The sequence below is a fragment of the Brassica rapa genome, chromosome A09, assembly GCF_000309985.2.
Source record: "Brassica rapa cultivar Chiifu-401-42 chromosome A09, CAAS_Brap_v3.01, whole genome shotgun sequence".
Lineage (NCBI taxonomy): Eukaryota > Viridiplantae > Streptophyta > Magnoliopsida > Brassicales > Brassicaceae > Brassica > Brassica rapa.
Window position 1 is genome coordinate 30,687,551 of NC_024803.2, and position 12,550 is coordinate 30,700,100.

The window sequence follows — 12,550 nt, forward strand, 5'->3', positions numbered from 1 at the left end:
TTTTAAAGACTGGGTTTATAAATATATAAATTTTATTTCACTCACACATGATTTGTTTTGAGATTATCAAAAATAAGTAAAATTAAAATATACATGAAAATATATTAGTTTTTTTTACATAGAAGTATTGTATAACCTTATTATTATTATTATTTCTTTAGAAAGATATTGCAATAATAAAATACTAGGTTAAGATCCGCGCCTTGCGCGGAATGAACATTATATATATAAATTATTTTATATTATATGTTTATAACATATTATGAAATAATAAATATATATTGAATAATTAAAAAGTCATTATCTACTACATATATAATTAAATTGGTGCGAACATATAAATAAATTTTATAATCAAATTTTTTTTTATTTGATATGATATATAATTAAATTTAAATGATAGTAACATATATATGATATATTTTAATATTAATATTTATTAGATGATGCCCTTTTTGCTCATATTTGTTTTTATTTGTATCTGTTATAGCAAAAAGTCTAAATTAGTGATAACAAAATTTTCACTGTGGGATTAATGGTTTAAGTAATTTATAATATTTTAAAAAATTAAGTTGTCAATATTTTTTCAAATTTTTTATCAAAAAAATGTTCAAAGTAAATTTCAAAATTAAGATATTTATGTATTTTTATATGGCATATAGTTTAATTTAAAATGATTCATATATTTATATATCTTTTATAATTGATACTTATTAAATGAGACTTTCAACTTATATTATTTTTTAATTATTTGTATCATGTCATAACAAAAGTTTTAAATCATAGATCACAAAATTTGAATGTGAAATTTTTAGTAATTTATACTCGTTTTTAAAAATTCAAAATATAATATATAAATAATTTTTTTAATTTTTATTGATGTCAAAAAAAATTATTATATGGTTACTATGATTGTTTAATTTATTTTAATAGCTTAAAATTAAACAAATATAATTATAATACACACTTATTTTTATTAAATCTTTATTATTCTAAATCATTAATTGTCATATATACTTTAGCCACATTAGGCAATTCCGTAATTTTATTTAAGGAAATAATGAAGCACATTAATAATGTATTTATTGTGGTTTAATAAAAAGCTTATTATATATTTAAATGGACCAAGATATTTCTCTAAGAATTTTAAGAATCATTCTAGTGATGACACATGGCTACAAAAAATATTGCAATGCTTCTCAAATAATATATAGATGATTATGTTTTACGGTTTGGAAGGAGATACACTTAGATATTCTATAGCTTTATTTATTATCTTTCTAAAATTTAAATGTGGAATTTTTTTGATAATCAAAATTTCTAGTAGAGATCAACGAAAATATAATTACGTAGATCTAACATATGCTCAAGAGAGACACCTTATAATCAAGACCATATGATATCAAGTATATTTTGCTTATTCCATTTGACAGAACATAGTTTCTATAAAACATACCTAAGTTATAATATACTTCAATATCAATGAAACATAGAACTTAAAATAGAGACAAAAATAAATATAATGCTTACGATGCTTATACTATTTGGAGGTGCATAGTTTCACTTGGAATTCACTTTACTTTTGACATAAGCATCCATGAAGCCACCTTTTTAGTTGTACAAAATAGCTAGTATGCTTCTTGCATCTAAATTGTTACTACTTTCACCTCACTAATATTTCTAAGTTTATAATTTAGACATCATTTAGTGTAAATGTATGCATTGTGTAGCTATAAATTATAGTTTTTTTTTAAGTTCTAGATATGGAACAATGGACCATCACATCGTTAGTCTCCTTTCAAGACTAAACGTTTTGGACCTCAACATTCCCCCATACAAACTTCTACTCTCTTCAACGGCAATCCAGCAAATTAAACTGCTTCTACCATATTCTATGTATGTCCATGATTAACAACAGAGGGAAAGGCTGTCGACGCAGCACCTGATTGAAGCAGAGCTAGCTTCAATGCTTCACCGGGGTAATTTTCATATTCTTTGGGGGTTATAGGAATTAGTCGCTTTGGTTGTAGGAATGGCTCACGCCAACAACTTATCCGATGTCACAATGATTGTCATTTGATTCAAATTCCATTTCCGTCATCATCTTCACGGCTTTAGTTTTTTGTTTTTAATCTTTCCCTTGTTTCTTCAACAGTTCTTCCTTTGCTTTTAACAGAATTTATGCTGATTCCTGCTTGATTCTAAATTCAATCAAAATTCAGCAGTAAGTAGTCAAATTACATACACGCTCATTTGATTTTATTGTCGAGTCACACTCACCGAGATGGTCTTGTAGTTAACCTCAGCAACCAAACCGTATGCTTGAGAACAGTGCAAGTTCTTAGATAGAGCCTTAAGAACCTAGGCTTCTGCATCAACATAGAGAGATCATGAAATGGTGTGTTGCAAGAGCTTAGTTTAATGTGAAATTAATTAGTATCTGAGCAGATGAGAAGCTGCTTACATTTATCAATTTGGTGTCTTTGACATACAAATCAGTTATGACCAATATAAATTTTACTTACGTATTAGTCAAGTAACTGCACCTACAGGAGAATATCACATGAAATGAGTAGCATCAGAGACAGAGAGAGTGAATGTACTGTTGAAACTAATTAGTGATTACACTTTGTAGGTCGTTGTAGGTCCAAGTTCAATTTGTAGTATACATTTTTGGAATGTTTATTGCATATACATGCAAAAGTGGTGTAATGTAATGAGAAAGCAAGGGAGACATAAAGCAAAACGGAAAAAAAAAATCCTTGCGACTCATTTGGAGAAACAAACATCGACACAAAGATAAAAGCAAAATACATATTTGGAATTTTGGATAAACGAAAGGAACTTACTCTTCAAGGATGTCCAGGGAGCAATGGTCGAAGTGGTGGAACTCAAGGCCATCACCAACATCCGTGTAGCTATATAAAGCTAAGTGTTCTGTTTGTGGAGCCAAATCAGAGACAATGAAACAACAAATCAAATAAAAAATAGGAGAGTAAAGGTTTGCTTTGACCTGGGGACTGACAGAGACGTAAACCATCATCGTCAACCCTTTGCAGATTTTTTAAGCACGAAACTGAAGTAAATATAACATGGGCTGACCTTAAAGAACAAAGCAAACGTTTAAATGTTAACATGGTCTCTAGTCTTTTCTTTAAGATGCCTTTCCAGCAAAATCTTTTACAGATATGTAAAAAGCAAACACTTTGCTCTCATAATGGGTAAGCCTAATTGGTAAGTCACAAATCATGAGGACCAAAATAATTATAACATGGTCAGTGGCCTATAAAAAAACAAAGCAAACGTTTAGATGGAGATAGTATTGTGTCTTTCCTTTACTTGGAAAAGATACCTCTCCTGCAAAATCTTAAGGAAATATGCAAAGTGAAAACATATTGTGTTTTAGTAATGGGTGAACCTAATTTTTTTGAAAGACACAAAACAGAAACAATATGAATAAAACATGAATTTGGTTCTGCAAAGACTCTAGTGGTGGCACAAACACCATTCCTGCAAAAATCATAGGGGAGATTTAATTAGTAAAATTGTCAAGCGAGTCTTAGAAAGTGAAAGTCTATTCTATAGTCCCGTTTCAGCCTTCAAATTCTTTGTCTGTAACAACCTCCGTCGCACCCATTCCCGAAAATCCTCACTCGACTATTGATTCCACAGAAACAGTCTAATTTCGTTAATCAGAATTCTCAATTCGCTTAACACATGAAGGATCGTCGATATGAATGCGATTAGTCCTATAACGTTTCGTAGGGGAAGAATATGAAATGAAACGACGCAAATGAATCCCAACCCAAAGACTCCTCAACGAATATTCGTATCATACAACCTCACGAAACTCCATCGTCGTAGTCGGCACTCGAGAAGAAGACGCATAATCCTATAATTCTGAGATGGGCTATACAAATAACGAAAAGCAAACCTATAAATCAATTCGACGGCCCAACAAAGAAAACAATGACACGGTTAATAAGTTATGCGCGGCGTTTTGTAAATGGGACAGGTGTCAACACTCAACACCTTCTTACCTTATTTTATGTGCTGGCGCAAGGAGAAGAGAATTGAGTTGTACTTTATGTTATTAGATGTTCCAGACAGTAGCACAAACATTTTTTACAGCAATAGTTGCAAAAGATAAACGTTGTTTCTTATGACATCAAAAATCACATGATTTCAGACATCCTTCACACAGATATACAACAACACTAGATAGATTAAAAAGTCTGAAATAGATCTTTTTTTTTGTCAACGGTCGGAATTTTAATTCAAAAGTAGAGTTTTAACCCAAAACAGACCCATTATAAATAAGACAAAAAGCCCTAACGGAAGCTTTTGCTAGAGAATCAGCTCTAGCGTTTTCCGCCCTAAGAACGAAATTGAAAGAGATAGAAACGAAGAGAGCAGAGATAATCTTGATGTCCTGAGCAACACTGCAGATTTCATTGTCTTTTATCTCGCTATTGATGACTCTGATGAGTGTTTGGTTGTCGAAGTTAATATTGATCCTGGTTATATCAAGAAGGATTGCCGATTGGAGTGCCGCACGGATCGCTAAAGCTTCAGATCTCATTTATTAGATCTTTTACAGAATATATAAACTAGAGAAAAAAAATGTAAACAATATTACCTTCTATAGAAACTCTGAAATATTTTGGCCTTTTGGGTACACAAATTAGTTTGTTGATGACTCAAATTGAATTCATTAAAATTTACACAGACATAAAATACAAATCTATTTCTTATATTTATAAGAGAAAAAGACCAAAATAGTACTAAATTAAGTTTTTGTTCCCAAACTAGCACTCAAGACCAAAAGTCACAAAAATAACACTTAAGGGGTGGGGTTTAGGGTTTAGAATTTAGGGTTTAGGGTTTAGAGTTTAGGTTTTTGGGTTTAGAGTTGAGAAGTGAGGTTTTGGGGATTAGATTTCAAATTTTAAAAAATAAAAAAATTTAAATTTTCAAAAGATAAAATGCTATTTTGGTCATTTTAGTTTTTGAGTGCTATTTTTGTGATATAAACTTAGAAATGTGCTATTTTGGAGATTTGCCCTATTTATAATGTATTTTATGATTTATAAATATATACCGTATGGACGGTAGGTGTTTTAGATGGACTTTCTAGTTCTTCAGCCTGTACAAAATATATACATGAATATAAAAACTGTTTTTTTAATGAAATCATAAATCGTTTGAAGACCGCCTTAAACTACTTGCAGCTCGTTTGACTGATCAGGTAAACCAATACCATGCACTAGTGGGATGATTTGAGCTCTGTTCTTCAATGGGGGTTTTATTGATATGTGGAATGATCATTTGGTTTTCTCGGCTTTAACATCTTAGGAAAACTGGTATATCTCATGGCACCTTGACATATTGATAGTTTGGGCATTAGCCAAGGTTGGAGAGACTTCATGAGCTGATGAATTACTCGAGGAACTGAAGCTCCGGTTAGTGTGAATTTATGTTAGCCTACAGTTTCTAACTGATACCAGATTTGTTGTGAACCTGTGTTGTTCTTGCAGACTATCAAAGATGAACAAGAAGAAACAACAAGTGATGAAGAGAGGGATTCAGGTTTGTTCCACCCGTTTTTGAACTTCTTCTCTGTTCTTACTCCTTAATATCAGGCTGCGGGTGAATACGGAAAGGGTAACTACAAACAGGCTCTAGAACTGCTTGGCTCAGATTTTAACGCCTTTGGTTATAAGGTAAAACAAATCTCCATCTAGTAACTTAAAAACTCTTTGGATCGAACTCAATTGATTCTTTTTATTTGTTTAACTGTTTGATGGTTGATAATATATCATTGGGGCATCAGATGAACAGGTTGATGAACGAAATGTGGTGCCAGCTGCTGCTAAAGACATTCCAATCCAAGACTGGTACGGCTTGTTTGTAGAGTCTTTAAATCAGTTTCATTAAATAATTATATTGTTTAGTATATAACAATGAACGCTTTTGGCTCTGATGTATGCAAGCCAAAGAAGTGATAAGAGAGAGGATCAAGGTCAGAGATGGTGTTCCTTTTACGTGGCGTTTACTGGTAAACATAATAATGCATTTTCAAGCAAGATCTCACATCGTTTAATCATGTGTCAATGGATTTTGGTGATGATAAAAAACCGATGTTGTGTTTCTGGTTGCAGGAGAAGAGTTATGACATGGAAGGCAATGCAGAGGCTGAGAGTGTAGGAGAGAGAGTTAAGAAGCTTGAATCTTCTTATTTCTAACTCTGTTTCTTTTTCTTCTTGATAATAACTTAATAAGGTGTTTTTACACGTTTCTAAGATAAAAGAGTAAATCCTTTGGAATAAGTGTGGTGTACATAGTGTTTAAAAAGTAAAGAAGAAACATTTTTACTTGTAGCCAGTAAACAATAGTTTTCAGAATAAATTTTGACACTATTTTCAACCATTTTCAGTTTTGAGGCTGGTACGAGTGGTAACCTGATTGGCTGTTTTTTTTTAAAAAAAAAAAGGAGTTTAGAACATGTCCATCAATAAGAATCCTTTATGGGCTCTAATCAATAAATTAGTAATAAATATAGTGATTTGAAAGGTTTAAAAGTTAGAACCTTTGTTAATCTAATTTAATTTTTCATCATCCAATTAAATTTTTTTTTAAGTAGAATGATTGGATTTCATAACATGAAAGAACATAAATTTTTTTAAAAAGAAGACATTACGACATATTGAAAATACAAATACTAAGATACTCCTTTTGTCTTTAAGATAGACTCGGAAGAGGAAATGGTTTGTTGCAATCTATACTATACTAAAAGAGATATATGAGCATCAACTAGCCTATCCACGTCACTTATTAAATTCCTCCAATCACAATATTTCATTAAAACACGTGGCTTGAGATGATTAAGTTATGTTTGGGACGGAAGTCTCGATCTACGGCTTTACCTCTTCGTCTTCTTCGCTTGATACCACACCACAGTGATTCAGTTCGTTTGATCCAATTCTGCATAATCAATACTCCACTACATCTCGATCAATCAATTTTTTCTTTAAGATTTCGTTTCGGTTTTCTCTTTTCCTCCTTCTGTATATACTCACTTTCTTCATGTGTACAAATAAAACCCTAGAACTTCTCTAAACTCAATCTATGGCGATGAAACCAAATGGGAAATCCCCTATCACCTCCGAGGATCTCAGCCGTCGTTACTTCCACCAGCTCATCTCCGCCGTCGGTTACCGCCACTCACGCGGCGTCTTCCACCGGGATCTCAAGTTCCACATTATCTCGGGGTCTCCCTGTTTCAACCTCTCCGGGATGTTTTCCGGAGAGTATGACCGAGTTGAGCGTTTACTGTCGGGCTGGACGGCGGCGAGGGTTCTACAACATCGTTCTTATAGACTTTTGGATTCTTGCAACGAGAGTTTTTTTCAGGTTTGGATCACAATGTTTGGGTTGAAGAAGCCTCTGGAAAGCCTTTCCAAGCATCATAAGCCTTCTTCTTCTGCTTCTTCCTCCAAGTCGAATCCTTTTGATTCAGATGATGAATCAGATGGCAATAAAAATCACACCTTGAAGCCATCAAACAAGATCTCCCCTCAACCTTCCCTACCTACTACTAAGAAGAATCACAGCTTCAACCCTTTTGACGATGCTGACGATGAGGAGGAGGTTGAGAAGAGATTGAAACCTTCTTTCAAGAATCATTTCCGTGAATCAGGTCTCTCCGTTACCTGAAGAAGGATTCCGGTTCCGTAACTAAACGAGCTGGTTGGATTAGCTAACACAAACACACAGCTTCCAGGTACGGACATGATTTGTATATATAGATGGTCTTATTATGTATATGGGCTTCGTGTTCCATATATTGGTATCGGTTTATCCAAAAGTCTATAAGAACGATGTTGTAGAACCCTCGCCGCCGTCCAGCCCGACAGTAAACACTCAACTCGGTCATACTCTCCGGAAAACATCCCGGAGAGGTTGAAACAGGGAGATTTCCGCATCACTCTTTTGTTTGATAGGAAGGAGCTCAGATATTTTAGGAAAGATGGGCACAACCGGAGGAAGAAGAAAGATGGTAAAACGGTGAAAGAGGATCACGAAAAGCTCAAGGTTAATAATATATTTACATTCATGCAGTTACTTCTTGCTGTTACTATAATATACTGAACTTTGGTTTTTTTCTTCTGCAGTTACTTCTTGCTGTGAAGCAGTGCCATGAGAAGGGTATATGTCATGGTAAGGTTTGATAGTTTGTGAGTATATGATCCTCATGATGGTGAAGTAAATTTCTGATGTGTGTGAATTTGCACCGTTTTTAGGTGATATCAAGTGCGAGAACGTCTTGGTCACTTCCTGGAACTGGCTTTACCTTGCTGATTTTGCGTCCTTCAAACCTACATACATTCCTTATGATGATCCTTCAGACTTTTCCTTCTTTCATGATACAAGGGAAAGAAGGCTTTGTTATCTGGCTCCAGAGGTACTATAGAACCATTATCAAAATTTATTCCTTTTATTTGTCGTATCGTTCTATTTCACCTCTGCTTAGAATATTATTATGCTGTACTTATTTCTCTTTTAATAAGCCCTTTGTCCATGGTAGATTTCGGAAGTTGCCGTTACTGGAGTTAGATTAATGATCGAAGCGGAATACTCATGGGGTTGATATGATCCCTGCTTAATAGAAAGGTTCTCCTCTTAATATTCTCTTACCTATATTTTCCAATTCTGATTTTTGTATCAGATATTAAAGATCTAACTTTTGAGCTCACCTAACTTCAACTTTGCATCTACATTGATGTTGGTTAAAATGAACTTAATTCAAGGTTCTGGGTTCGCTATTTCTTTACTTATATGAAGAGGATCTTTAATCTACTTCACTTGATTTGGGGTTTAGATTGTGGATGGAATCACTTTGTTTTAAAGTATATGGTCCGAGCTATGTGGGTTTTAGAGCCACGAGATTCTTAGTGTTCTGTCATGATCAAATCTTCTTTCTCTGATTGTAATTGGTGAAAGTTATACAATCTTTTAGCTTTAATGATTGTCATTGATGTGTCAAAAAATTTCTTAATACATGAAAAACGTTTACACTTTTCTTATCATGAAAATACATAAATTTTATTACTTGGATCGTTGTTGCTTGCTTTTATGATTATTGTACTTGCTTTGTGAGCTCAAGTTGGTTATACAATCACAGGTATTTGATCTTACAGAACTGAAAGCCCATGAATTTGTACTTTACGGTTTGACGTGTTTGCAGCAAAACTAGATGAATGTGCCAGAGAGTTCAGAGAAAGGACGCATATCATGGTGAGTAATATATATACATCTTTAACCTTTAGGTTATGGTAATTAGATTTTTTAAGTTAGTGGCAATGATGATAGGTGGCAGGTGGTGATGATACAATTGGTTCGGTTGTCTCGATACAACTTGGCTCTGTACGCTCTAAAAAATCTTCAATCCAAATTGTAACAAGAAACATCAGGATTCTACAAGAGACGAGCCAGGTTTTGATTCGTCTACATTGTCGATATGTAGCTTTCGTTTCTCTGATTGACGTAGTTTTTAATATCTCCATTTGTTTATGATGCAGTAAGTTTTTTGTTGGTAGCTTCTTTCTTTGCTGCAGTGTATGTAACAAAATCGAAAGAGTTCTTTCCCCAAAAAAAATTCGAATTCAGCTCAAAAGTTGTAATGTGTGCATCGGCAGAGGTGCTAAGAATGTATATCGCATGGAGACAACAGGTCTGTAAGACATTCTGACCTCAGGTGATGATGATGATAGGTGACAGGTGGTTTCAGTGGCAATGATATGAGGATAGGTGGCAGGTGGTGATGGTATAGTTGGTTTGGTTCTTGGTTGTCTCGATGAGAGACACAGAGAATGGCATGATGCTTTTGATATACACAACTTTGCTATGTAATCTCTAAAAATTCTTCAATCCAAGTTATAATAAAAATATATGTTTGATACATGGATAATAATTTGATCATTAAATGAGAAAACATGATGTTCAACCAAAAAAAGAAAAAGCAAACATAAGAAAATATAGCTGTAACAAACAATACTAACTTTTATATTGTGTATCTAATTAAAACATTTACTCTATTACATTGAGTTAATTATTTCTTCTTTCACAATATCTAAATCAAAATTTAGGGGGAAACGTATAACAGAATCAGAGTACCAATTTTTTCAAAAACAAATATATAAGAGTACAAAAATAAATCATATTTTTTGCAGTTTAAGTGTGTATAATTATTTGCTTGATGACATATTCTTTGATTGTTTAGAGCATTTCCAACCCCACTCTATTTTAATCTAAAATAAAGTTTAGAGTAAAAAATGCTTCAATGGTACTCTATTTCTCACTCTATAATAGAGTGAAAAATAGGTTTACTCCAAATATAGAGTAATTTTTTTTTTATGTTCATCACTCTATTTTCTACTATAAAATAAAGTAACTTTATAATAGAGTTTGAGTTTACTCCATTGGAGATGGTCTTAGGTATGGAATATTCGATGACATATTCTTTGCTATGATATGAAACTCCAATAAAATTGTGCTAGAAATGTAATACTTTATTAATTTATAACATTTTGTAAAAATATTTTCAAATAGCATGAGCGACATTTCCAACAAATAATTTATCATAAAAAATTCAATAAATGCTAAAATAATTTACAAAACATAATTGGTAAAGCACTAAAAATTAAATTAAGAAAAGTTCATTAAAAATTGAATATCTAATATAAACTGAAAACATAGATTATAAAACATCATTTTTTGTTACAAATTATATAATAATTATTATTTATGACATTATTGAAACTTTTATATTACTTTAAAATATAATTATTTATAATTTTATCACATTATATTTGATTTTCGACTCATTTAGGTTGGAGGTGGTGTATTATTATCGGAGAAAAATTAGTTATTGTAATAATATAAAAATTTGATACTCTTAGAAATAAAAAAAAATATTAGTTATTATTACTTAAGATTTTCTTCAACTATATCAAATTGCAATAGAGATCAAATAGAAAAAAAAATATAAATCATTACATTTTCTTTAGGTTTTTAATTTAATAATTTTGCGTCTAACAAACAAATGTGAATGGTCTTTTCAACTCAAACCAACAAAATTTAATAAAATTTCAATATTATAGTAAATTAAAACTGAAGTAAATTTATTATTTTTTTATAAAATGAAAATATATTTTAGTATAAAATAGTTTTAGTGTAAATTTAGTTTTAGTAATATAAATAGTGTAAACAAAACCATTATATACTCTGCAAAAATAGACAAACAAAAAGAGAAGAAACTACAAAAGATAGGGATGATGACTGCAATGTGTGTGTATATATATGTTTGTGTAAAAAAATTTGTTGAAATAAATTTGAGATTTATTTAGCAATTGCATGGGTGGTGGCAATGAGAAGTAACAACTAAATTTAGTTTGGCCTTCCAAATTAACTGAACACTGATTAATAAGTTATTTAGTTAAATAACAACTGAATACGACAGTTTCTAAGTTTATGGAAAATTAACCCAACAAATTAAATTGTATCTAATGATAAAACAAAAACTATTTTAGAATGCATTTACAACCAAAAAAGAGAAAATAAAAGCTGGTAGTAGGTGAGGAGGACGATGTCAAGAAAGAAGGGCATAGGTTCCTCACTTAGTAAGCATGACTGAGTGATCTTATTTTCCGACAAAGAAGCTTAGCTTATTTCTGAAGGAAAAGGTCAGGTTTTTGATAAAAGCCTGATTTTTTCAATGGTTTGGTTTTGCTTAATTATGTCATATTTTTATTTGTATTGTTTTCTCATGAACTATGCCGAGGTTTGGATGACAATACTCTTTTGTAGTTTTGGTTACAGTTTGACTTAACTTATCCCCGATCATAAGATAGTTCGGTTTCGCATAAAAATAACAGATTTAATTCATGGGCTATGTTAAACAGAAACCATGTTAACTAATTTCATTTATCCTATTTCTGCTGAGATTTCATCAAAGCTATTTGACAAATTTTCTACAGATTTTTTTTCTTGGTCACTTAGAAAACATTTTCAATATGTATATCAAACCATGTTTGCCTAGCTGTGAACTTAGTTAGACCAATTAACTTAATTTCTCAACTGGAATAAACGAAGTAATAAGCCCGTTAATATGTTGGTTTGTACTTCTTTTTGAGGACAAAAGATCTATAAATGTGAACTCAATAATTCTAAAACCATAACAATGGTTAAATCATTTGTAAATTTATCAATTATTTTACATAAAAACAATCAAAATAAAATAGATTTCTGAACATTACTATAAAGTTTAATAACTGCCAGTCCATTTTTCTGACCATTCTATATACAATTTCCTAAAAAACAAACAACAAATTGTGAGTTTTAACCATTTTGAATTCATTGGAAAACAATTGATACATAAAATAAATTAAAGATTTCCAAACAAATTTAGATTTTTCTATTATTTTGTAATTTATAATTGATTATAATGTACATTTACAAATACACATGTTAAGTTATAAATTCAAGTTAT

At 31.6% G+C, this 12,550-nt stretch overlaps 2 long non-coding RNA genes across 3 annotated transcripts; one reads left to right on the plus strand and one right to left on the minus strand.

Moving 5' to 3' along the window:
- Positions 1-1,703: 1,703 nt before the first annotated feature.
- On the minus strand, positions 1,704-5,342 carry LOC108869865. Of its 2 annotated transcripts, XR_001956355.2 has the most exons (6): positions 3,623-5,342; positions 3,014-3,510; positions 2,850-2,937; positions 2,465-2,546; positions 2,281-2,369; positions 1,704-2,201 (listed from the first exon to the last, which is right to left on the minus strand). It is a non-coding gene; the product is annotated as an uncharacterized LOC108869865 (long non-coding RNA). The 2 variants fall into 2 exon arrangements; XR_004451302.1 differs by having other exon boundaries at positions 3,014-5,340.
- Positions 5,343-7,805: 2,463 nt separating this feature from the next.
- On the plus strand, positions 7,806-12,149 carry LOC103840688. The gene is made up of 3 exons (XR_627707.2): positions 7,806-8,094; positions 8,175-8,220; positions 8,304-12,149. It is a non-coding gene; the product is annotated as an uncharacterized LOC103840688 (long non-coding RNA).
- The last annotated feature ends 401 nt before the right edge of the window (positions 12,150-12,550 follow it).